This window comes from Taeniopygia guttata, chromosome 4 (genome assembly GCF_048771995.1).
Source record: "Taeniopygia guttata chromosome 4, bTaeGut7.mat, whole genome shotgun sequence".
Taxonomy (NCBI): domain Eukaryota; kingdom Metazoa; phylum Chordata; class Aves; order Passeriformes; family Estrildidae; genus Taeniopygia; species Taeniopygia guttata.
In genome coordinates, this window is record NC_133028.1 from 32,971,186 (window position 1) to 32,999,017 (window position 27,832).

General features: G+C 35.2%; 1 protein-coding gene across 39 annotated transcripts in view; it reads right to left on the bottom strand.

Moving 5' to 3' along the window:
• Positions 1–27,832, bottom strand: part of TENM3 (teneurin transmembrane protein 3) — a 1,292,556-nt gene that overhangs the window by 542,013 nt on the left and 722,711 nt on the right. For 32 of the 39 annotated variants that reach the window (XM_072927763.1, XM_072927755.1, XM_072927742.1 and 29 more), the window contains one exon: positions 27,033–27,080. The exons of the other annotated variants lie outside the window; for them this stretch is intronic. The gene's annotated coding sequence lies outside the window, so the exon portion shown is untranslated. The remainder of the gene's footprint in view (positions 1–27,032; positions 27,081–27,832) is intronic. 39 annotated transcript variants of the gene reach the window in all.

Genomic DNA, 27,832 nt, shown 5'->3' on the forward strand with positions numbered 1-27,832 from the left:
CAACATATTTTACTGATGATTCACTGGGAGCTGGAAAAAAAATAAAGAAAAGTGAAAAAGAAAGTAAACCAAGTGACATCTTTAGGGTGAGAAGGAAAAAGGTAATAGCCATATTTGAACCCTTAAACACTTGCCCTGTTTTTTCCATTACCTTTAATAAAATGGATGCTGGAACCAAGATATAATTGCCATTGAGACTTGCTCACTACTTGCTGTGTCTTGCTCTTTTTCTGTCTGCCCATTTAATTTTTACCATTGTCAGCTCTGATACTGAGCATCAATTAGCAAAATTCACTCTGATCTGACCTCTAGCGAGGGAGAATGTAGCCAATTCTTCTTAGTAGCAGGGAAAATGGATTCACAGATAACCTGGTAAGGGCAATGTTTGGCAGTACTAGAATAGGCGCTTCATTTTGACTTATCTGCAGAGATTTGGAATTATTCTAATGACATGAGCAGAGAGATTAGGTCACCTGTAGGTTAAGGTTTTTGCAAATTAGAGGGATTTCAAAGAGGGAAAGAAATATTCCAGCACTGGAGAGACTGAAATCCAATCACATATTCTATACAAGTATATATTTTAATTTTAACTTGTTATTTACAGTAAGGCAGATACCCAGGGAAGTCTTAGTCCAGTCTTCCATGACACTTACCTTCATCAAAGATCCTCAGCGATAACGATATCTAAGAAAAAGAATAGAAAACACTACAGCCTTGACTATGTGGACTATGGAGACTGAGGAGTGGCAGAAGAAGCAGCAAGCAAGACTGCGATTTTTTCCAATTCTAGTGAACAAAGTAGAAGCAACGGATTAGTACAAGGGGAACATATGAAAGTGGGTTGTGTGTTGTATAGCCTGTAATATATCAGGGACTCCAGAAATAAGGGAATTTAGTGAAGTGATTCCCCTCATGATAATTCAATGCCTAATTACTGCTTACATGAATTTCCTGAAGAGAAACAGGCATATTTTAATAGAAAGTACTTTAGAGGGGATACATCTTAATACAGTGAGATGGAATTGACTAAATGCTATAGACAAAGAAAAGGAAAATTATGCCAATGACAGTCTGTTGGTTGGTTGGACAGTAGCACCTCATCCTACCTCCACTACTATCAAAAGAGGCTGATCACAGAAGAAGGTATCACAAAACATTAAGAAGCAGGAGTTTTTTCCAACAGATGATACTTCATCACCTGAGATGTTTAATAGCCACACTGGACTAAGAACTTAAGGCATATTATAACATTTTGCTACAGAAGAAGACAATGCAAACCAAATTTTCCATCATGACTTACTATGCATAATACAAACTTCAGACACTAAGTGCATCACACATAAATATTATCAGCTCAAGCTGATAGATAGATAGATGGAAAAGAATTAATCTAAGTGATGACTAATCATATTGCCCTCATTTTGTGAGAGACTACATATGTCACCCTCCAGGCAATGAAAAAGGATATTCAATAAATTTATCTCACAATAAGTATCTGAGAGGAACCCCTTCTTTTCTTACATGCTGTATGTTGTAGCTATCAAAGTAATATACTGTATAGATTCTGTCTCTCGTTATCTGTCTATAAGCAGAAGCTTAGATCAAAATAAAGTGGAGAACAAATATTTCATTAAATACATTAAACCTCCTTAATAAAAGAATTCTCCCTATATAATTTATCACTTTTAAATACATCCCCAGTCTCTATTTAACTGTCATTTAAGCCAATTATATTTTAGTCACTATAGCAGAATTTGTGCTGAGGATCTCCAGATCTGACTTAGAATTAATTTGGTTATAATAAAATGGTAATTTTAAGCAATATATAAATTTTTAAAAACAGCAAAGACTCATACTGCCATAACAAAGAGATAACCAAATCTTTGCCCCTGGGTTACTGAAGAGAGAGGTAGGTAGAGCCCAGTAGTGTTTTATTTAGGCAATACAGGTCTTGGTGGAATACCTTTACTTTAAAATGTCTTGATATATCAGTTTTTAAAGTGCATCATTCCTCAAAACCACACAAAAGCCATCACTTCAAAAGTGTCTGATTAGTCTGAACACAATCAAGGGCATGCGAGATAGCTGCCATTTAGTTCAGCCAAAGCAATCCATGCCAACTGCAATAAACCCATCAAACTGTCATAGAGTCAAGCTGTGAGGAAAAGACGACGGTGATTACATACAATAGTTTCCTTGGGTGGTTTTATAATTTCAATTTTTCAAACATTTCAAGATTTTCAATACTTACAGTAGAAATCCTTTAGTATAGAATATTTTCTCCGGGAGTTACTATCAACAACTTAGCCTATTGGTTTTTTTCCCCATCATTGAATCAAGCATATAAGCTCATCAGACAAGAAACATTGTGATTACAGTTGTATATAAATTATTTAAAGATATCTAGCCAATCAAAACCGGTATTTAAGTACCTATTTTCTTTGATATGTGCATATAACTCCCATTGAAAGGACACAGAGTTGAGAAACCTGAAATGGAACCTATACCTAATATTAAAACAAGACTCTTTCCTTCACCCTGAAAGCCAGTGACCCTCTAGAAAAAAAAAAAAAAAAGAAGACTTAGTGATCATGTTCTAAGACATAAGATGTAAAATGAAAAATGCATTGTGCTCATTATGACAATCACAAAGCATAGAGGAGAATGACATTCAAGATTAAGAAAATTTAAGACAAACTATTTAAATTGTTCTTTCAAAACCACTACACTATTTATAAGAATCCTTCAGGCAGACAGAATATTGGAACCTCAAGGTGTATTTTTTCCTCTGCACAGATGCATTTTATGCAGCACGCTGCAAAGAGCATAATGCTAGCAAAGAACAGAGGGAACAACATTGTGATTCCCTGCTCTACAAAGCTCTTGGATTAGCACTATATTTAAACAAGCCACTTGTCAGAGCTCAGAGCAAGAAAAAGACATTAATGAGGATACAATTCATGAGCATTGCCCAGACTGTATCTTGCTGGGCTTATTACTTAGCTGACTAAAATACATGTCATCTCAACCTTGAGTACACAGTGGCTATGTCAGAGCACTGACCTATATTTGTGGTGTTAGCTCATCTGTGTAGACTTAAAAATGTCATATTCCCTTTCCACCAGGCACCACTCTTAACCTACCTTTAATATAGTTTACTAGGACATGATCTATAAGCTGTAGTAAGATCTATGAATCTAGTCATGTAAGAAAAAAAGCAATTTTTTTTTTCCTGTGTGATTTTTCACTGAAAAAGATATTTTTTTGAGGAGTTTGAGGGAAGAATGAATTTTCTAATGATTAAGGCTGTGTGACCTTAAGATGGTTGGACTCTGGCCTGCTAGGATGCAAACAGATACTCAGATGCAGTTGATCTCTTCCTTCTGCTGAGCACTCTTTTGCTGCTGAAATTTCTTACAAAATGAAAATTGTAGAAAAATTACTCAAAGGTATTATGGAAAGTAAGGGTATTTATACTCAACAAATATTTAAGCACCAATTTCATTCTAATTAGTATGGTTTCAACCATATTCCTGAGCTACCATCACAGAGGAAGAAAGTTGTTGTTCCAATTTTAGTTCTGGGTAGGTGAGGGTAGGGATGGTAAAAACTTTGTCTCAGAAGTTCAGACATTTATGTCTAGAAAAAAGAGAAATAGCACAAGACAAATCCACCACCTTCAAATATTCCATAATGAGCAGTGCTATTATTAATGAAAGCAGTAACTTCTCAAAATCATACAACATTACCATGAACAATTAGCTGAAAATAAGTGCAAGTGCTACATGGGTGTTCCATTGTAAAAAAGAGGGAGACAGAAGTGAGAAAGTAAAACACATACAACAAGTACTTTCATATAAACAGGGTTAATAATTTCTCTATCTGAATTATCTGCCTTCTCCTGGACCAACCTTCTTGCTTATAAAAATGTAACCAGATTATGACATTTCTACTAGAAATTAGAATTGTGTGTAAAGATACAAAAAGAACTTGTATCTGAATTCTTTTTGGGAGCGATGAGGAATATGATAAAGAGCTCCTTAAAAATATGCTTTAAACTGACCTTTGAATCTTGTTTAAGTTTCTGTCTTGTATTTTTAACCTGTGATAACTATTTTTTATTTTCTATTTATCAGCTTTCCTAAAGTTTTCACACATTCAAGACATTAATCTCTGATTCTGTTATTGCTGTTGTATTTTTTCAGTGACATTATACAACATTACTTAATGTTTATGCTGAAAAGAAACACACACACACACAAAAAAAAGAAAATAAAAGAAAAACACATTGAGTAATAATTTAAAGGGTCTTTAGGATTTGCATAGTCTTTTTCTTCCCTTTCCCACTTTCCATTATATTCTATTTTAGTGGTAATCTATAAATAACACAAAAAATAAAACTATTACATTTACTTGCCAAAGGATTAATAAAACAAGAGAGAGCTGGCATCTGGGCCTTTCCAGTATTTGACAAATAAGCTTTGATGGAAAGAATTCTATATGATAGAGATACAACATTTTCTAGGTTGTCAACATTTTAAAGCAATTGCACTCAAGACTGGCTATGTGCAAAAACATTTATTTTAAACTATTTAATAAAACTAGAATTTAAGAGGAATCATTACCTGATTTTTCCTTCATTATTTGAGTATGATTTGATAAAGCTAAATTCCCACTTTGAGTTCTGATCTTATAATGTAAATAATTTTAAAAATTATGTAGATCTTTTAGTTCTCATTGTTTTTCATTTAGAATAAGCATTTTTAATGTCTTTACCTTTTTGTTTTTAAAAGAAAAGCACATGACCTTTATATGTGTTGCAAATAAATAAACAGTAACTAACATTCATTGTAAATACCTAACTCTAGATACCCTTAACATATAAGCATTCTTAAAAACTGTTTTAAAAATTGATCAAAATAAGATTTTACTAATTTTACAGTTCTCAATATAGAAATTCTGGAATCTTAGATTTAAAAAAGAACAAAGATTAAGTACTGGCATAACATATACATATTTTATATGTAACAATAAAATATTATATAATACTTTATAAAAAGACCTCTAGAGTTGGCTTATTTGCATTATATGTCTCTTCATAGGTTTGGATTTTTCATTTCACTGTGAAAGCTCATGCCATCTCCTACACTGAAAAGGCCAAGATGAAGAAAAATTAAGATCTAGGATTTGACAAGACTGAAGTATCTGAAGGAACATATACATCATTAAAAAAGGCTTTCAATCTAGCAAAGAAATTTTTTTTTTTCTGTTCTTGGGTATCACAAAAATTCACAGAGCCATTCACAGCTGAAGCTGTATTAAACATTTGTTATGTCTTTTCAGCACATCCTTGTGTGCTTACATATATTTATAGATATATATGATATACCTTTTATGATACTTCAGAAGGGGCAGGAAAGGAAAGAGAAGTGATGAAGAGTACGTACAGGCAGTTATGTACATTTGGGGGTGTTTTGATTGTCTAGAGCTTGATGATGCTCTAGAGATCAAGTGTTTATGGTCAAGTGCAATCAGGGGAAGGTGGTGGTGTGTTACAGACCACTCAACCAGGGTGAAGGTGCAGATGAAATATTCTATAAGCAGCTGGGAGAAGTCTCACAATCACTACCCCTTGTTCTTGTAGAACACTTCCAATTTACTAGATTACTAGATTACTGCTGGGAATACAACATGGCAGAGAGAAAGTGATGTAGGAGGTTGCTGGAATGTGTGGAAGAAAACTGCCTGGCACAGCTGGTGAGGAAGCCAACTAGGGAAGGCTTTTTTGAGACCAGAGAAGGACTTGTGGGCGATGTGGTGGTTGGAGGCCATCTTGGGCACAGAGACCATGGAATGATACAGCTTTTGATCCTTGGAGAAGGAGGGGGCCCAGCTGAACTGCTGCTTTGGACTTTTGGGGGGCAGATTTCAGCCTCTTTAGGACACTGATTGACAGAGTCCCTTGGAAAGCAGTCCTGGAAGGCAAAGAGATTGTGGAAGGCTGGATAGTCTTTAAGAAGGAAATCTGAAGGTGCAGGAGCAGGCTGTCTCCATTAGCAAAAGGCAAGCCAGTGGGGAAGACAACTCTTCTGACTGAACAGAGGGCTTTGGCTGGAACTTTGGAAAAAAAGAAGAGTTTGTGACCTCAGGAAGCTGGGGTGGGTAATTCAGGAGGACTTACAAGGATGTCATGATGTTATGCAGGGAAAAGAGGGGAATGGCCAAAGCCTAGATAGAACTGAATATGGCTACTTCTGTAAACAGCAACCAAAAAATTAGTAAAAATCAATTAGCAACAAAAGAAGAGCTCAGGAGAATCCCCATATTTATTGGATGGGGAGGGAAACAGAGCAACAAAGAAAGAGGAAAAGGCAGAGTACTTCCATGTCTTTGCCTCAGCATTTAATAGTAAGACCAGATGGTCTAAAGGTACCCCGCCCCCTTAGCTGGAAAACAGGGAAATGGGCAGAGTGAAGATCACATAATTGAAGATGCAGTGATAGTGGCCTGCTACACCACTTAGACACACACATCTATGGGACCACACAAGGGCACCACACAAGGGTACTGAGGGAGCTAGCTGAAATGCTCACTCTTTTCCAATCTAGCTAATTCTATAATTTTGCAATTAGAATAGTATTTTGTATGTGAGTATCTGAACAAATTAAGTATTTTGTGTCGCAAATTATTTTTTTAAAAACCTCCTTTTTTCAGGAACAACAAATGCAAGAATTTTTAAAACAGCTATTTGAAAAAAAAATGTCAGACACAAATATGCTAAATTTTATTTACAGATTATATGCTGACATCAAGAAAACCCTTCCAGTTTAGTACCACCACAGATTTATATAAGTTCACACTCTGGTTTGTTTTAGTGAATTTCCACACTACCTGCTCTGAAATTGCCAAGAGAAATACATGCTGGAAAACATGAAGTGCAAGTCTCCAACGTCTTTGACATTCCTTAACCATTCAACTTTGCACAGAGCAAATGGAAATAGGGTGTACTTTAGCAAACCACATGTGTTGAATTTTTAAACAGAGGGCATTCTTCACACTATATGTATGAATGACTGTCAGCAGGGCAAGGACAGGAATGAATATGGCCCCTGGTCTCAGAAGAGGGGACTGGCAGAATGCTGGCAGTTAAAATTCTTTCTGACAAGTATTTTCCTAAGTTCATTTTCATAGAATAGGCATATCTAATACATTTTTAAAAACTAGAAAAGAAAAAAAAATATGATGCCATATTGCAGGTAATTCTGCAGTAAAACCAAGTGTCGTCCTCCAAATGAAATTCAGGTGATTGTTATACCTTCTGAACTGATCAGGAGATCTACAGGTTTCATATTAGTTATTAGATATTCCAGTAAGAAAAAGCACAAGTCTTGTCATAGAGTTCCATTCCATTCACTTCACTAGAATCACAGTTTGGCTTGGGAAAACAGGGTGAGCAAGGAGAGCAACGAAGAAGTTGTCTTTTTATGAAACACATTTTATTATGCTCAGTACAGCGTGTTGGGTTGCTAGAAGTGCTTCTGCAGGGGGTGGCCACAGTGGGCTGCACTGGCTAACCTCTCTGGAGCCTGGATAAGAAGGTACAAATTAGACCACTTCTACCCCCAGCTGTTCTAATCGAGGATGGTGCTGGTGCAGAACTGACCTCAGAATAAGGGGACTGTGACTAGCTTCTGTACTGATGAAAGGGATTATGTGACATGGATGCTCATGATAGCAGGGGACTGTGGTTAATGGCAGGAAGCTAAAAATCCAGCCACTCAATTGGGCCTGTGCCTGTCTCTCTCTAGGCTGCAAGAGAGGATATGTAAAGAAAATCTGTGAAAATATTTTGTACACGGACAGTATAATTATGATTTAAAGATAATTATAGCAATTGTCCTACAAGGTTATGCATTGTCTCTGAGAAATTTTTGCTCAAAAAAGCTGTTTTTTTAATCAATGTCACTTTAAATCTCAGGTCTAAGTTCACAAAATTCTAATAATGCTATCTTCAGAGCATTTAAAAACTATTTATTTTAAATTAAAGAATCTTAATATTATTTTTCACTACAATGAGTGTGCTGTGTTTACCTTTGTTAAAGAGGATTTTTTCTCCTTTAATAACATACTATGAAAACCTGTGGTCTATTTTATCTCTGCATACAAGTTCTCTGACTGCAGAAAGGATTATATTTCCTACCACGCACAAATTAAAGACATTTAGAGTGACAATGTTTTTAAGAAACAAAAAAAAAAAAAAAAAAAAAAAAAAGAAAGAAAGAAAAAAACCCACAGAAAATATGGGTCATCTGGTTAAATTGTTCATAGTGCCACTGGAAAAGAAGCACAAAAATCACAAATACTTTTGATACAATATTGCAACCTGGAGCACTTCATATAGAAAGGAAGCAAGTTCAAAACACTATTTCTTTTAACAAATACATGCAGCTTTTCTTTATTTTTCCTTGCATTCTTGTATTGTCTTTGAAAAAAACCAGGGCTTCCAGTTTGGAACAGTATAATTTGGAATGAAAACTACATTTAGAGGCAGTTTATGCTGTGGATGGAGCATTTGGTCTCATGACTGAGAAAAAATACTACTGCCCCAGGAATGAACATTACCCTGAATCTCATTCCTTGCCACCTCCCCAGATGTCCCTTGATCAAGGTTCATGTTAGATGACTCCAACTACCTGCATCTGCTCAGTGCCCACCATCAATAGCCCCATTCTGCTCCCCATGACAAGGACCACTTTTTTTCTATCAATAAAAGAGCATGGAAATAGCAGAAATTTTGTATACTGCAGTCAGCTTAGTAGTGGTGTCAGCCTGGCAATATTGTAAAACTTTCACTTGCATTGAAATGGATGCTCCCCAGTTCAGCCTTCATGATGTATGGTGACTAAAATCTGCTCCTGTTGTGTGCAAGTTCAATTTGCCTTTAGGCACAGAAAGCTTACAAAGATTTTGTAATACTGCTAGCAAAGGCAGACAGGTGATTTGGAAAGTCCAAATCACATAGGTCTAAAAGATCTACTACTCCTTCTCAGCATGAAAGGATAATCAAGATATGTAATGCCTGCACCCTCAGTTTCTATGAAGAAAATGGTTTGGCTACATGAGCAGAGAGCAAAAGAACAGGTTTTCACACCTATGAACATATTGTTGTCCAAAGGCACAGCAATAACTGGACTGCCACAATGCTCAGCAAAAAATAAAATGCAGTTTGAGAGTTTTAGAGCCTCTAAAATCTTACCCTGGAACACTGATTTTTTACCTCACAACTCTTATATCTTTGTGTAATAGAGCAAAACAATTGTTCAAGCTTCCCTCTGCAGCATTATATCCCAGTAATAATTCTGACTTCAAACAAGAAAGTAGAATATAGATTACAATATTTCCTGTTAACATAAATCTAGCAAAACATATCTTTCACTGGCAAACATTTTAATAGAGCACAAAAATAACCTCATATAATAACCTAATAATTAAAAGACTCCCATATAGCTTTGTGCAAAGTGTAAAAAATTGAGTTTTCCTCTAGCAAAGAAATAAGAGCATAAATAGGAATTAAAAATATAAAAAATAGATTTTAAATGTGTTTTTGTTTCAAGAATTTGCTTACTACAGCTTAAAAAACAGTGGATTTCTAAAGTCTTTATAAAAAGCTTAATAAAAATTGTTTGTGTTAATCAGGATTGAGATTTGCTGGTTTTTAAAATATCTTTCATATTAAAATGAAAAGTATTTTAATGGGAACAGAGTAAGACCTACTTGCATGAAATCAGTACATTTTTTTTGAAAACTCACTTTGTAAAAGAATTTACTTCATCGTCATTCTCTCAATGCAATCAGACCTAATCATAAAACAGATCTCCTGTAGTCAAAAGATTCAATCTTATAGGTCTATATACCTTGTATTATGCTGACTATTCAACTTGGAGGATTTGTGTTAATTATAATTATGCACTATGTAGACCCTGACAGTAGACAGATATTTTAGATACTGTGTACTGCTGTTGTTCATGCCCATAGTGAAAGAGAACAATTGAGTACTGCTACAATGACAGTATACTGAATGTAATAAACCTTTAGTCCAACCAAGGGACTTTTCATTTCCTCTTGTTACCTCTAGAAAACATTACTAGAAAACATAATGGATTATTAGAAGACAATAATAAAAAAAGGTGATTGCCTGTAAATTCTCTTGTAGCAGAAAAGAATACACAGCTTTTAGCTGGTATCACTGAATCCTAAGATTTCTATGCAGGTGTTTTTCTGTTCTTTCCAATAAACAAAGGAAAGACATCCGATTTCTCACAGATGCATTGTTAGCCGGTTAAAATGAGATTAAAGATCTTCTGGAGCTATTCAATAGTAATACAACAGGTTTTATTGTCATCAGATTTGTTTCATATTTAGAGCTATATATAATAGTTTTCTCAATAATGCTATTTTGAGGTGTTTAAATTTTGGAGCATAATTATCTTTGATCAGCAGTTCTGCAAAACCTTTTTTTTTTTTAACTGAGAACACTGAAAAAATATGTGTTTCTCCAGATGGAAGATATCAAATATCCATTCACAATATTAAAAAGTTTCAGAAACGCATTTAAAACATTGTATGGTATGTATTTGAATTGCCTCATTTAAGAGCAATTAATCCTTCGATATCTGTGGAGGAATGAAACAAATGCTTTACATCTGAACTGGAAGAAAAGGAAGTGTTGTGAACCTTTGAATTTTACAATGCTAAAACATCATTGACATGAGCCTTGAATTGATTCAGGTTTTGAAATATTGATCAATCAACTGATTGACTAATTTATTTTTTAGCAAAAAAATCACACTACTCCTTTAGGCAGGTGGCTCCCTTCAGTCATTTACTATAAAAGTGCAAAATAATGACAACTCCATGCTATATCTCTAAATTCATACAGTTCAACATTTCTTTTGCACCATATCTGATATGGTGTGCAGGTCCTTCAGGTTCTCTCATTGTAAGATTCTACAGAGAAAGTAATCATTTGAGCCACTCATGTGATAAACCAGCACTTGAAACACTCAAATGTCAAGTTGTTTTCATCACATCGACAGCAGGTCTTAGACTTAATCTTTCCTTGGTTTATGTCACTACTTTGCCTTTACTTGCTGCAAAATGTGAAACCGCCGTGTATATGCTAATGGAACTGTCTTGCCCATTAGTTCTCCAATTTCATCTATATTACCCTTCACCTGTTAGTGAACAAGGCAATGGTGCATATTATTCTCCCCTCGATGCACATCCCATTAGACTTCGGTGGAGAATACACCCCCCTTGTGTGTAACCAAGATGAGATTCATAGAGATTTCCATTTGTGTTTACAAGAGCACTGTTTCTTTAGTATAGAATCTGTACTTTATATATTCATACAAGACTCACAGACTGAGAGCTTGGATGTGATTCCAGCTTCTTTTAAGCTCAAAGACCTGTGCATTCATAGTTATGGCTACCTTTCACCACCTCCAGAATATGCAGCATTCCTTTGAATGACATAGATGAACTTTCAAGTAATACCAATTCCTTTTCACAAAGTCCATTGCTACAAAGTGACACCAAATGAACACAAGCTTTTAACAGTCAATATATTTTCAAATGCAAGATTGCATAAAAAAATTCTGAATTATAGACATTTCCTTGTCCATATTTATAACTGAAGTATTTTCTATAGATGTAACTTAATGTATATTTCTGATCATATAATTATATGTGAAATTTTGAATGAAGTTAGTTAGCAGTCTGATGAGTTAAATTAAATTTGATGATACTGCATTGTACTTTAAATACTGCTGTGAATTAACACAGTTTGCTTTCCAAAACAACGTGATATAATATGATGAAAAAACCAATTACGCTTTAAAATGGATAAAGAGCAATTGACAATGACATTATGTTTAAGTTCTGTTCTTTGATGATAGCAGGTAGTACAAATAACCTTTTATATGCTTTAGGATTTGAAAGTCAGTGCTATGAAGAGATACCTTAACTTTATTTTGAACAGCCTCTAAAATCTAAGTTGCTATTGAAACAGCTTACATTTGCAATGTCATGCTGAAATTCAGAAATATAAATTGTTATCTACAAACCTCTGAAACTAAGGGAAGCGTAAACAATTTATTTTACCTGTTGTTCGGCACTAGAAGACATGCTGAATTTTCATTTCTCTTTCTAGAACTCTCTTGTTAAAATATTCAAGTGACCACCAGGGGAAGTGCTATACTGTGCCTAATTTGAACCTGTTTACATTAGAAAGTGAAAGATCTTTTTGTATCCTCTTAGTCACAAACATTTCCTAGACTCCTCCTGTCACTTCCCCATGGGGGTTCCTGGTGCCATTCTTGGGTGTACAATACCCAGTTCTGTTGAATGGCTATGTTGATTGCTTGCTTCATCCTTTTTCATCTTTGATTAAAGTCTGAATACAGAAGATTTTTTACACAGTTTAGTTTCAATCCTATAGGGACTATATAAATTCAGAAGATAATCTAAAGTCTAAATTTAATGTTCAGCAAGTGCAATCATGAAGGAAATTCTCCCATAAACTACAGCATATTCAGTGTATTTTTAGTGATCAAAGAAGCAGAACTTTGCTATGTATTCTGAAAAGTGTTTATAACTTGTATTTGTAATCTAATGTCTTTGACTGAAAGCTTACTTCCAAATGTGTCCTCAGCATTAAAACAATTTACTGAAATTAACTTTAGAAAAGGTATTATAAATTATTTTAAAAAATCAAGATGAATTGTAATTTCCAATGTAAGAGTATATTAATTTTGAATTGCACTATTCTGGTTTGAATATTTCTAAAATGTAATAATCTGGGGATTTAATTTTTTTATTAAAGCCATAAACATTCTGGCTAGACTTTCTAATTCCAGATTTACAGATATAATAATGTCTAATGAAAAATATCAGCAAACTACATGCCACTTGAATGAAGCTTAAAGATTGTTTCTCAGCATTTGGACAGAATACTTACTGTAGGCTTACAAGTATTAGGAATCTGCAAACACAGCTCTGAAATACCTAATGAGGTCTCAGTGACCTAGAAAATGCAGTGTGTGGAAAGCAGCTTGAAATAGTGAGGTCTCTTTAGAGAGCAGCAAACAACTGCTTTCACAGAATGATAATATGGGTATATTTTTCTGTGTGAAAGAATGAAATATCCACTCTTTCAATTAACATTGAGTTGATAGGAATTAGGAAAGCAACAGTTTGTAAATTCCCAATAGCCTTTTCTGAGTGACTAAGAGAGAGCTTCATGCTTCATTAAAAAAGAGTGTATAGCCTGATCTTCAAAGAGAGGGAAAGAAGGAAAGTAGAAGATGGAGGAACGAGATGAGCTGAGGGCATATCTGCATGAATGCCTGCAGACAGGCCTTGGGTAAATGTGGCCTAAAGATGAAGGTGACTACATGTGAGAAAACTCTGAGAAACTGTGTAGTAACACAGTGCAAAGCTGTCAGATCATAAGACCAACTGAGATCCATTTTAAAAAGTTGCACAAGTTCTTTTTAGCTACATACAATTTTCTATTAATGCAGTTTGAACAAAAAAATGTACAGCATCCCCAAATGAGAAACATAATTTTTCTATTTGTTTTTCTAGATTAAGACTATTAAGTTTTTTTCTAGAACTAGTAATCTAGATCAATTAAGTTAGTTTATGTAACTAGTGAATTGGCTAACAGTTGGAAAAAAGATCTGAATTAAGTGTGGAAATAGAGCAATTTAATGTCCACCTTTGAGAAGTTATTTATGAGTTATTAAATTTCCTTGACTTTTTAGACTGACATAATTATTTTTAGTGCAGCAATATGTTTAGTGAAGTAATATTTGAGAGAAAAATATTTAAAGTAACTTGGAAATAAACACACCATTTCATTAAATCAGTCATTATGCATGAATAGGCTAAATAAAAGAAGAGATTAAATATTTCCTTGATAGAGAATGACATCACTACATTCAGATCTTGAAGGAACGGGTAAAAGGGAGATTTTTAAATTCATGCAACAGAGACCTATTAGGCAACATGAGTAAATATAACAGACTCCTTTGAACAAAGTATATATATGAAAAACTGAACACCACCAACATCTTACTGTTTCTACCTAATAGAAGATGTTATCAACAGCAATTCTTCTGGGAATTTATAAAGAATAATTACAGTTTAGAATATTAATTTCCCCATCTTCTTTTACAGGTAGAGATGAGTTTTACTTAAAGAATAAAGGAGAATTAGAAGATAAAGAGCTTTATTAAATTGCCTAGAAAGAAGGTTGATGATCCCTTGCTAGATTTAGGAAAGCAAATTGTAGATCCAAACAAGCTCAAAAACTGAAGCTTCAAGAAGTATTTGGGCTCAATTCAGTTCACTGAATGCACACAAATAGTAATTAGCTTTTTCTCCAACAGGAGCATGTCTGCTAGAGGTTTTACAAGGGGAGATGGCTATAGGCTGAGGGGGAATGATTTTAGAATAAAAGAGAAAAGATTTAGATTGGATGTTGGGAAGCAATTCTTTACTCAGGAGGTAGTGAGGCACAGGAACAAGCTGCCAGGCAAGTTTTGAACACTTTATCTGTATTCAAAACCAAGTCAGATGGAGGCCCAATATAGTGGGTGGTGTCCCTACCTGCCCATGGTGGTGTTTTGGGGGGTCTGCAACTAGAGGATTTTAAAAGTCTTTCTAATGGTTTTTTAAACCATCCCATGTTTCTAGGTTAATTATTTCCCATTTTGACAAGAATTAAGTTCTACACTTTCCAAAAAGGATTAAGCAAAGCTAAAACAGGCACAATATATAATCTGCTCTGGCAGAAGTAATTGAGAGTGCTTATGACTACATGTGCTTCTATTCTCTTACAGAGGACTGGGGAATTAAAGGTGAAACATACAGGCAGAACAATAAAAGCTTCTTTCCAGAAAACTTCAAGTTTTTTTAACAAATATATTCTTCTTGGCCGAGAAGTAATTTTTGCTTGAAGTACTTGAAAAAATAAAAAATATAGGTCATCGGTTTAGTCAACAGACTTGAGTATTGAGCTACTGTCATTTGGTATTTGCAAATTTTACAAATTTAAAGTTTCAGGAGCAAAGCCACACCACAAGTTCTTCCAGCAAATGATTTTGTCTTTTACTGTGGCCAAAGGTATATGTAGATCGTGAAGGTACAAGAACAGATTTACTAGGATACTACGGTTTCATGATAATATGGGGAATCACTAGTAAGGGCTGTCATTTCATGATAAACCATTCTTCATTTTTCTTGGGTTACATCTTGAGTTCTGTTAATACTAATGTCTAAGACAAATACCTCCAAAGAGATAAACATATAATAATTAATAATGAGATTAAAGAGCTTAGGAGAAAAGCTGTCTGTAGTTTATAAAATCCTGAAAGAGCTACTAATAAATATTATTTTGATATTGCTATATTAATAGTATGCGGAGCAGTACAAGTAGTTGCTGTGAAATGGATTTCTGAAACTTTCAGTTCCTCAAAATTCTGTGTATTAATATACAGTCAAAGTATGGAAAATATGTTAAATATAAAAGATGATAAATCACACAAAATAGGTGTCCTGTATACTTAAAAGTACACTCCGTGAATTTCAATTTTGCAGGCAAAAAGCACCCAATTGAAGAATCACACTTAAAAAACACTCGAACCATCAGAGGATGATTATTTACTTCCATAAACTTAGGAAGCCTGATGCAAAGCCACTCTTTACACAGCCTAGTTCTTGAAATTAAGTATTAACTATAGTGGTACAAATAGGCAATCTTTGAAAAATTGGAATATTTTCATAACCTGCATGGAACAGAAAAAACAGCACACTTTACATCTTGAGAGTTCACAGAAATTCCTTGGCAATACTCAGGACTGCAGACACTTGTCTCAGCTTCAGCATAGACATAGGTCCACCTCGCAGGGACACAATGACCATAATAGTACCCATCACAGAGGTTATTCTTCTCAATTGTATAGGCACAGTGAAACCATGGGGCCAAATCTGAGCTTTCAAATGGCTCTAAAATTGCAATAGATGAGAAATGTTTGTGCCATAATTTAAAAGCAAAGGAAGGAATGGCTGCCCTGGTGTCAAGACAGCATGCATACACTATTAAAACTAAAACATCTCACCTGGAAAACTGAATTGATTTCTTTGTTAGACATCAGGCTGCACTAACAACTCTGGTATTTTCCTGTTATCAGTGATTTTTTATGGAAGTACCCGATCAAACTTTAAAACTTTCTAATGAAGGTCAGAAAACAGGCAGTGTTTTTTTACAGGAAGTGTTTAATAATAGCCTTCTGATACATGCTGATATAATTCTTCTGTTAGAGAATTGAAAAATAAAAATAACATTGTCATTATAACCCCAGTCAGCATAAATTATGGAAAATTATGCTGAAATATGTCTGGTATAAGCTTCTCACTGTGAAATAGTATCCTTCTTCCTCACGCAGATTTCAGGAACCATGTTTTTCAGGTTTTCAAGAATAAATTTAAGGACACTTGTTGAAAAGGAGCTACAGAGGGCAACTAAGAGAAGTAAAGCTCTACAGACACTGTGGGAATTATAGCATGGAAATTATTTAAAGATACCACATTGAAAAAAAATCTCTGGTGCATATTGCCAATTGAAAAACAGGTTTAAAAGGCTATGACAAAGAAGGAATTACATTTCAAACACTTGAGATCTTATTAGAATGAATAAAATAAAAAGAACAACAAACTGTGGCAGATTAAATGTAAAAGCCAAACCAGTCTAAAAATGGAGTTTGAGGAACAACCAGTAGAAAAGATATGCAATAATAATAAACCTTTCTTAAAATGTAGCAGGAGAAAGATAAATTTTGAGAATTCTGTAGCACCGGTTTATGAGGATGGCAGATAAGATTTGTCAGATAACCTAAGGTCATTCCAGAAAAACTAAGTTAATTCCCTGCATTCATTGTGGAAGAAACTTGCTAACCACTGTCTGACAGAGACTCATCAGAGGATCTGACATTACATAGATTGTAGCATTTATTAGAGAACGTGGTGACAAAAAATGAAAGGCAATAAACACCTCAGGCCAGATGGTATTCTTAGATTTTCTAAGAAAACCCAGAGTTGAAATGTAAGTACTAATAAAATCTCTTCCTTAAATCTTCCTTGATTACAAAGAAAATGAGGGATGGGAAGAGAAATCTGAGGAACAGCATGCCTTTATGTAATCTTGATGTATGTGCCAGGTAAATGAATATTCTGATTAATGGCCACATGAATAGAAGTTTTCTACTTGGAAAGCATAACTTTGGCAAACCCTGAAGCTCTTTGGAAGAATCGTGGAGCATGTATATGAGCCACTTGAGATAACAACTTGATCAAATTGAGATAACATTAATCTCCAAATGACTTCAAACACAAAGGGCAGGTCAAGATTAGTAGCAGCAAGTGATCCAAGTATTAGGAACAGATCATGATGAAACACAATGAAAATCACTGTACTAGTTTCATTGCACCCAAAATAATTGTTCTCCCATGCCTTGAACACCATGTGTCTCCCCATCTCAGAAATTTCAGAAAGTTTCAGAAGGGAGTTCAGTAGCTATCAAAATAGTGGGAGCATGGTTTTGTGAAGAACAGCAGCATAGATTAAGGTCCATTTATCTATTAAAAGATATATTTATGTGGGTTGCAAAAGTTTACATCAGAAGTCTTATTGACATAGTGGATAGGGACTGGTCATCTCGTACAAGAACTAGGGACCAGTAATGAAACTAGCAGATACAGTTGAAAGCAAAGGAGAGGATATTTACATAAGGTACTGCTGAGAAGGGCTGTACATATGCAAAGTCTTCATGGACTTGAGGGGAGACTGGAAAAGAGACAAAAGAAAGACCCACAAATAACAAGACACACGTATACAACCAGATCTATCTCCATGCAGTTCTAAGCATAAAAGAGCTGGAAATTGGAAGAATATTGGGGAGTGAATAACATGACTTGCATAGCTCTCCTCCCTTTTGTATCCATCCCTGGCCACTCTTAGTGACCGACTCAGAGGTTAGACAGAACTACTGCCTGATCTGCTGTGGCCATTGCTATATTCTGAAGAGTTGAAGCACTTCCAGAAATGTGCCATATTAGAAAGGAAATGGTCTGTATTATCTCATGCAATTTACATGGCTACCAGCTTCTCTGTTTCTTATAGGCTAATTCTCATGTTTGAGATACCAAATAGCATTCTCTGCTTTCTTTAATATGCAAGCAATTCTATTAGCAGGGAGCGCTTTATTTTGTTAGTTACTGTACTGCAATGATTTGATATGCCAAATTCTTTTAGGTCCTTACTCCCTTGGACAGCTCTGTAAGTCTTTCAATTGCTTACATAGCTCAGCTATTACAATTGTACAAATATTATCTATTTGATTTTAGGAAAGTGTTTAAAAGTAATTGTCAAACAATGATTATGTTCTGATCAAATAAGTACTGCTATTGCAGCACTAGTTAGGGCACAATTTTATGCCACTAATAATTTGTTACTATATCTGTCAACCCAAACTTCTGCATATATTTGATGGAAATCCATCCTATCTAACATCCTTTTTTTTTTTTTTTTGAGTGTATTCAACATTGTTTCTACTATTATTTTAGACAATTACAATTATTCTAAATAATGTATTACTTTATTGCTGAAAATGGCAACATGTATTTACTCAGCTTTTTACTTAAAATCAGCAGGTTATTGTTTGTTTTATTAATGAAATACAACCTTGAGGATTATAGCCACCAGTTTCAAGTTTATTTAATTGCTGCTACTCAGAAAATGAGAACTTACTAATTCAGTTACATTTACATTTTTGATGAGCTGCTTTTTTACATACCTCATTATATTTGGAAAGAATAGATTTTTTTCCTCCTTTCTCATTGCATATATCTTACAATATTCTAAATATTTTTGAAATGTTACTTGTTAAATACATACTAAGGGTAAAAATGAAATATCAGGTTAAGGAATTAAGGACAAAACATTCAAAAGCTAAATTTTTCAGTAAAGTTCCTAAAGTGTTTCTGACATAGACATCACAGTTACAACAATTTCTTCTCAGCAGGGAAGAATGGTTATTAATACAAAAGGATAGAAAAGAGCTAAGATTTATTTCCAAAAACTTTTCTTCCCAGTACTGTTGGGTGCTGAGACACTCATCAAGGGCACTTCCAATTTCTCCCATATTTCTTGCAATTTATAAGACAGTTACAAAATTACTGATATTGGAAAATAAACCTACACAAAACTGAAGAAACTATGGCTACATCTTCATACTAGTGTGATTCCATTAGAGTAGATTTGTACAGTTCAGCAGTGGATACTGTGACCCCATCACACATGATACATGTTTCAGGCTCTGTTATGGACTATCTGTGTTTTCTGTCTTGACCCCACAAACTAAATATTTAGTAATTGGAGCAGATAGTGCATATTGCCAGAATATCTCCAAATTTTGTTTTAATCAAGAGATACATAGTTCATGTGCTGTGACATTGCTCTGCAACAAGAAGAAAAGCATTTTATGAATAGCAGGAATGAGATAATTTAAGAGTCCCACACAGAATCAGATGAAGAATGAGATCATGCACATATTAAAAAAAAAAAAGTCTTTATACTAAAGTTGATTCTTCAGTGCTAGCTATGTATTCTACAAGAAAGCAGTATACACTGCAAAGATTTGTCATGTCCTCTGATCCTGAAGTTCTACAAAGAATAGTAGGCTTAGTACTTGCATGTATTGTGCTGATCTCTAGTTTCAGCTTTGATACCTACTCATTAGCCTTAATGGTAACAGTCTAACGTAATAATGAGCTTTCTGTGGCTGACCAGTACCCAAATGATTGCTTGATGGTTGTTTTTTTCCCCCTGCCAAGTTTTCCTATAAAATGCTTACATTATTCTTCAACAATCATCCAGGCATTTTGCTAAGTCATTAAAATAAGTTTATAGAAGAAATTAATAGCTCTTTGCCAGCAGTACCACCAGAAACACAATAATATTTTTTTAAGAGATGTAAGTCCAGGCAGAAAGTCATTAAAAAAAAAAGAATTTCTGGATTCTCCTCATCTCCTCTGATCAATGGTAAACCAAAAAAATCTTTGAGCTAAGCTGCTCTTTCTTCACATTATGCATGGAAAATTTCTCCTACTGATCTATTAGTTCAGGAAATTGGAAGAGGGAGATGGGTAGAAAATGTTTTTACATTCACTAACAGCAGAGACCATGTGAGAATGCTGCAAGCCGCGAGTCTCAAATCTGTGCTTGAATACGGAGTACCACAGATCTTAATTTTCCCAGATCTCAGCACTACAAAGGAAATGAAAAGTAAAGTGAAAAGCATTAGGCAGGATGTTATAATGGAAGGAATTGAGGCAGCAGTACTATTCATTGCTAAGCTCTTGGTTATTTTTAAAGGAAAGGCTTATATCTTCTGAGACCTGAGAGCAGCCTGCAGCCTGCTGCAAAGAATGGAGGGAGATAACAAAGTCCAGACAGGATACTTTGATTGACAGCATACAGACTGGTTCACGAGTACTGAAATCATAATCAGTATTTCTGTCATACGGAAAAATACAAAACTTGCTAATGCAAGTTGTAAGAGTTTGCATATGAGAACAAATTAAAAAAAACCTGATTTATAATAATTGTGGGATTTCGGTCTTCGTAATGGCATCCTGGCTGGAGTTGAAATCCTTTGCTCATCCCTTAATAACAATGCTGGAATTCTTTTGTTAGTTCACTTTGTAATTAACTGTGTTAACTCCTTACCGCAATCTAAAAATATTTACAGTGACAAAAGATAAGTGGAAGAGACGTGTTATATTTTAGGATAATGAAGAAGAGAAAATGGTGCTGGACTCAGGTTTAAGCTCTGTTATGACCTTGTGTAGACTAGATTCAATAAATTCAAATAAGCTTAAGGCTAATGAACTGCATTAGTAGATCCAATGTAAAGTAATTCTCCATAAGTAGCTCTATACCACAGCAGCGGGAATGAATCCTCAGCCGACTGTTGTCTTTTTACTTCCACAAAATATCTCATATTAAAAGATAATTTAGGCTGGAAAGGACCTTTTAGACCATTCAGTCCAACAACCATTAACCAAGCATTGCCAAGTTCGACACAATACCTAAGAGCTACATCTACATGTAATTTAAATACTTCCAGGGTGGTGACTCAGCTTCTTCCCTGGTCAAACTGTTTCAATGCTTGACAACCCTTTTAGTGAAGAAATTTTTCTTAATATCCAAAATCTAAACTTCAATTTGAGGGTACAGTGTGAGGCTGTTTCATTTGATTCTGTGGCTTACTTGGGAAAAGAGACCCCTTCTCTCTACAGTGTCCTTACAGGGAGTGTAGAGACCAATAGTGTCTCCCTTGAGCCTCCTTTTTCCACACTAAACAACCCCAGCTCCCTCAGCTACTCCTCATAAGACTTCTTCAGCTTTGTTGCCCTATTCTGGATATGGTCCAGCACCTCAATGTCTTTCAGGAAGTGAAGGACCCAAAACTGAACACGATATTTAAGGTGCAGCTTCACCAGTGCCTATCACAACCCTGGTCCTGCTGGCCACGCTATTTCTGATCCAAACCAGGATGCTGCTGGCCTTCATGGTCACCTGGGCACACTGCCAGCTCATGTTCTGCCAGCTGTTGACCTCCAGGACCTCCAGGTTATTTTACACCACATGGCTTTCCAGCCACTTTGTACCCAGCCTGTAGTGCTGCATGGGCTTGTTGAGAGCCATGTATGGGTCCTGGTACTTGGCTTTGTTGCACCTCATACAACTGGCCTAAGTCCATCAATCCAGCCTTTCCAGATCACTTTGTAGATCATTCTAACCCTCCGACAGACCAACACTCACACCTAACTTGGTGTGCTCTGAGAATTTACTGAGAGTGCACTCAAGCCTCCTGTCCAGATCATGGATAAAGATATTAAACAGGACTGGCCCCAGTACTACACCCTAGGAAAAAAACCACTTGTGACCAGCAGCCAGCTGGATTTAACTCCATTCACTACCACGCTCTGGGTCCAGCCATCCAGCCAGCTCTTAACACAACAAACAACCAAGCCATGGATAGCCAGTTTCTGCAGGAGAATGCTGTGGTAATTAATGACAAAGCTTTTACTGAAACTCAGGTAGACAACATCCACAGCTTTTCTCTCATCTACTACGTGGGTCACCTTGACATAGAAGGAGATTAGTCTGGTCAAGCAGGACCTGCCTTTCACAAATCCATGTTGGCTGACCCTGATCCCCTAGTTTTTCTGTATGCTCCACATGGAATTAATTTTATTCCTTCTGAGTGATCCATTTCCTTTTGTCTAATTTTAGACATCTATCCCTGCCTCTATTATTTTAAGTCATATAGGCTGGTGTAGTTCTACACCAGAACGGTTTTTGCTCCACTTTGTACTTGGGTTTCTGTCACAATTTTATACTATGTTAAAAAGCCTTCTAGACACATTAGAGGAAAAGTGGATAGAAAATAAGGAGAGTGTAAATTCTGCCTGTTTAGTTAACATTTAACATTTAGAGAGCTACATACATTTTGTGAGATTTATCCCTATCTATCACAATCAAATCTTTATCTTTTTTATTGTCTTGTGCAGCCAAAAACATTTGCCTCAGATACTTGGTTACAACAGTGAATTTACACTGCAAACATAGAAAAACATACACGTCAGACAAAGCACAATTACAGTGTACATTGGAAATGCCCTCTTCCTAGAAATCCTTTGAGAACAATAAGGGAGAAGAAGTTTTCCAAAAGCATGTTACAAACAAAACCACAATCACTAAAGTGAACATGAGCTACAAAATTCTAGAATTTTCTGTAAAAAAAATGGACTTCTTAGTTATCTCTGTAAGGAAGCTTACAGATTGGCATGGCTGCCAGTTTGACAACTTACAAAGGGATGAAATAAGTCTGCAGCATCATTATTATAGGTCAATGGAATATAAGCCAAAACCAACACAGTATTTAGGAAATGGATGCTGACAATAAAAGAGCCACTCTAATTTCCTGTGGAGATCTTAAATTAGCTCTTCCCATATGCACACTGGTTCACACTGATAGTTCTGCAAGATAAGCACTTTTACATACCTTGTTGGTAAGTAACTGATTTTCTTCTTAGAGACCAAAAACTGTTGCATTAGTGTTATAATTGTGGATTTATGCAGGAGGAAAGGCCACCTATTTGTTTTCTGGTTAAAAATATGCCTATGAAGTCAGAGAAAACTTAGCCTTGTTTCTAGCTATAAAAACCAGCAGTCTGCAGATCAGAGACTCATTTAAATATACAGAGTCATAATAGTATACTTTTTGAAAAAATTCTCATTTCCTGCAACTGAAAGATATTTATTGTCTTCTACTGCCAGAGCTTGCTTTAGATGAAACGTTAAAAAGAAATACATGGAGCAGCATAGACAAATATGTATTTGAAGCAATTATTAAAAAACAAATAAAGTTTGCAAGGCAGATGAGACTGCAGCATTTATAGTGCTGTTAGTAACCTCACAGTTGCCAGAATCATATACTTCACACAAAATTATTCAGAGAAAAAAACTCCTACAATATCTTTGGTTAACAAAGGATACTTCTGGTCATCATGTGAATTCTGTGTGCTCAAACTCTGATAGAAACCAAGGATTTTCTTCTTTGTACTAAGTATGGGAAAGCCTGCTCCTTTGAGAATTAGAATAGCTTTCGAAGACTTCTGATTTAAATTTCAAACTCTTGATCATAGTCAGGGAGCAAATGTTTGTATCCTGAAATTGAAAATTGGGTTCTTTAGCTCTATACCAAGTGAAAATATTAAGCATTTTGTTGCATCCACTATGTGAGCCAAGTTCCCCACTGTGCCTTCAAATCCACAGTGAATGAACCATATTTGGATCTGCTTATCAGAAGGAGACATTTAGAAAGACAATGAGCCTGTCCTGCTAGACGGAGACTCCTGATGCTTTTCGATAGGCCTGCGGTGAACAGCAAAATGGGCCCTAAAATCAGGCTGACATGGTCGCTTAACAAGCTGTGGTATTAGCTGTTGGCTCAGAGAATTTCTAGTGTCACCCACAGGGCTGATGATGGCAGCCATCATAATTAGAATGCATGAATCAAAAACACCAGGTGAAGATTCTGCCTTGGAAGAAAGAAAAGAGAGAAGGAGGGAATTACCATGCCCTTTGACTACTAAGCTGCTGCATGCAGCTGGATCAGTGACCAACAGTGACTGGGCGGATTATGCTATGGAGATACTTGCTATAGCCTTATACTTCCCACACCCAGTGGCTGTCAAAGCAAAAGCTGTGAACGACTTCAAAGGAAGTGATACAAGAGGCTACATGGGGGAGATAGGTAACCCCACTAAAGGCCGTGGGGGTGGGGGTAGGGTGATGCAGCCAGGCTTTTCTTTGAGTTTAGCAAACAATTTCTTTTAGAATAGGTTTATTTTATTCATTCTATCATTCTGAATTCATCCCTAAAAATTAAAAACTCCACTGTTTGCTGAAGTGGAAAATCTATGTAATCTTAACTGATATGACCTTGAAAGGGATTTGCTGAACTTTTGTGTGATTGGATTTTTCCCAACCTTTGTAGACTCTTGATTTTAAAATCTCCCTAACAAAAGCTCTGCCAGGAAAGCTGTTATTACAAAGATGCTTCTCAATGGGGAGAAGTGGGCTAATTGCAAGCACTTCAGAGAAATAAAGGAAGGTTTTGCAAACAACTACAGAATTGACAAAATGCACCACATTGCTGTTAACAGAAACTATGGGGGAGAAACATCAGAAATGGCAAAGATGTCTAATATAAATAGATGCTATAAGACTAGCTAGAAAAGGCTAGATTTCAGATAATTCATAAACAGTAATTGCTCGTCTGACCTTGATGTGACTACAGAAATTCCATTAACTCACAAATCTTGACATTTAATTACATACTAAAAAATATTCTACCATTTATTTTGACAGGGTCTACAATAATCCTGCATTCGACTTTTATCCATGTTTTCAGCTGCTTTTCCCACATTGCAATTTATTCCCAAAGTCACAAATAAAAGCCGTTAATACAGACTATACTGTGACCTAAAAAGTACTTTAGTTCTTTCTAAAATTTGAGCTCAAATACTATAAACAAGGAGGGCTCACAATGACATGACACCCTTTACTTGTTTTATGCAGTCCTATAGATTATTCACCTGAGACAGCAAAAATTCTCTAAGGAAGACTGCAGCAAATTATTTTAAATAGCAATTTAAAACTAGATAAAGAATTGCAAGCAGTATATTAATATATATTAAAAATAAGAAAAAAACTTCCTAGATTTGGAAATGCTAAAATAGTGTTTGAATAGTCATCTATAACAATTAAAAAAAACAAAGTAAAATATAATCCAGATAATGCAGCCAAAATGACAATTGGTATGATGAAAAATGGTCTTTTAAGTCCTAATGAGGAAGGTTTTGGGTTTTTTCATTCATGTGGTCTGAAGGAAGTAGACTCTAGGGAGGTAAAAAGAATACTGTATATCAGCTGTATTATCATACTCTAGAATTACTGGATTAGAGCAATATTTGAAGATTTTCCTCCACTTTCATGCAATTACCAAAAAAAGTAGTTTTTTTCCCTCTTTATATGTATAGTTCAATTTTAAGGCACTTGACTATTCTACATTAGTTGCACTATTTATATCGACCTACTGTTTGACCTACCAATTCCAAATCCAAATCATATAAAATCTTTTAATTTAAATACACTAGATTTCTTTTCCCGCCTCAGAAGAAAAACTAATCTTTCTACAAAAAATTTCTCGACTCTAAGGAATGATTTCACATAATCAACTGATTTTAAAAAATAATTAAGAGGGAATATTATTAAAACAAGTATTTCCACATGTCATGTGAGCCAGGAAATATAATGGTTTTCAAAAGCAGTTTGATTATATATCCACATAATTCTATATATTCTATCTCTAAATTATTATGAGGATAATAGATGAAATGAATTACTGTGGGGTTTTTTTGGGGGGCGAGGTTGGTTTGGATTTTGGTGGTTTTGGTACAGTCAGCAGTCTGGCAAAATAATTTCTGGTAGTTCCTCATTGCAAACTGTACAAGTAATAAATTGACAGAATTCTACAGGATTTCCACAAACGTTACCACTCATTAGTCTGAAACTAGGTCATAAGCTATATTTCAAAAATATATTGAAAACATAGTATTCTACTTAAAAGATCCATATTAGTGTAGGTATGTATATATACATACTATGACAGAAAAGCCTGCAAATGCAGCATTTTATGGGTAACGAGATTTATTATGCTTCATTATTATTTCTCAAAATAAACAAAGGATTTACACTTAACAGCACCTGCATGCATATATACACACACATGCAAACACTAGTAGCTATTTCTTTATGTTAAAAATATGGCTGAATATATAGATATAAAAAAGATATTTAAAAACTGAAATCTTTACTTTACTTGATTATCCCTATTGTGTTGCTCTTCAATCTTCTACTTTTTGGTAGGGGCTACATCTCAATTTTCTTTTGTTCTTGTTTGAATGTTATTTTGTAACAGACACACCTTTCTGAGTCACTGAGAAAGGAACCATTAACTTCTGCACTGGCTTCCTGTGATCTTCTCTCCCTTCAGTCCATCTGAAATCATTCTCAGCACACACCTCTTCAATGTGTATTTATATAGTGCCTTCTTTTCTCTCACCATAACAAGTCATATTGTCTTGTCTTGGTGCCTGCTATTCCCAATTCTGTAGCACAACTGAATAAACAACCAAAAAAAACACCAAAACCCATGTCTTTTGAATGCTTATTAAAACTTTGCTATTAGCATTATCCACAACATTTTATCTCTTCTTTGACCAGTTCAAAACATTATGTACTATGACAGCTTTATTAACTTCAATACACTTACTATTTATGCCAGACAAGCTCTTTGCAGGTTCTTAATAGGAACGTTAGACTGAAAAAGAAGAACACAAAGCAAATAAAATTTTCTTTACTTCCGCCCATCACATCAGTTGCATCCTCAAAATTTCCATTTATACTCATCTAACATCCTGTTTCTTTCATTCCAGGTTTACTGTTATTCAGACTGCTCCCAACAAATACTAAATACACCTCCTATTTGAGATCAAATCCTTGTACATTCTGGAGGAATATAGTAAGTTTTCTGATTTGTTGTTGTTTCCTAAGTACTTCAGCACTGCAGCATATAAAATACCCTTTTCTGCACAGCATTTTTGTATGCAATGATTTTTTGTTTTAAAATACATAGTTTGACAGACTTTTCTTCAGCATTTGGTCCCTTACATTTCACTGGCTCTTGGAACTCATCTCCCAGAGGAAAAATGAGGGGGCAGACATTAACTACTTGAGGTTAGATATATAAACTATAAAAACAGGCATGTGATTCTTAGTGTTTCATTGATTTGGCACATCGTAACAAAAGAGGGGATGATTCACCTTACACATTTTCTTCTTTCTCCTACACCATCGTCTTGGACTTTCTTGAGGAGAAAGGAATATTCAAAGCTTCTTCAATTGTCTTTTTCTGGTCATAGTTGCTGAGATTTTCTGCTCCATCTCCCCAGTCTGTCTGACTGTCCTCCAAAAATCAAGTCCCTTAATGACTTCATCAGTCAACATATCCTAAGGAATGTATTGGTGACCATCCTACTTTCCTCTCAGAAATAAAAAACAGGATGGAAATAT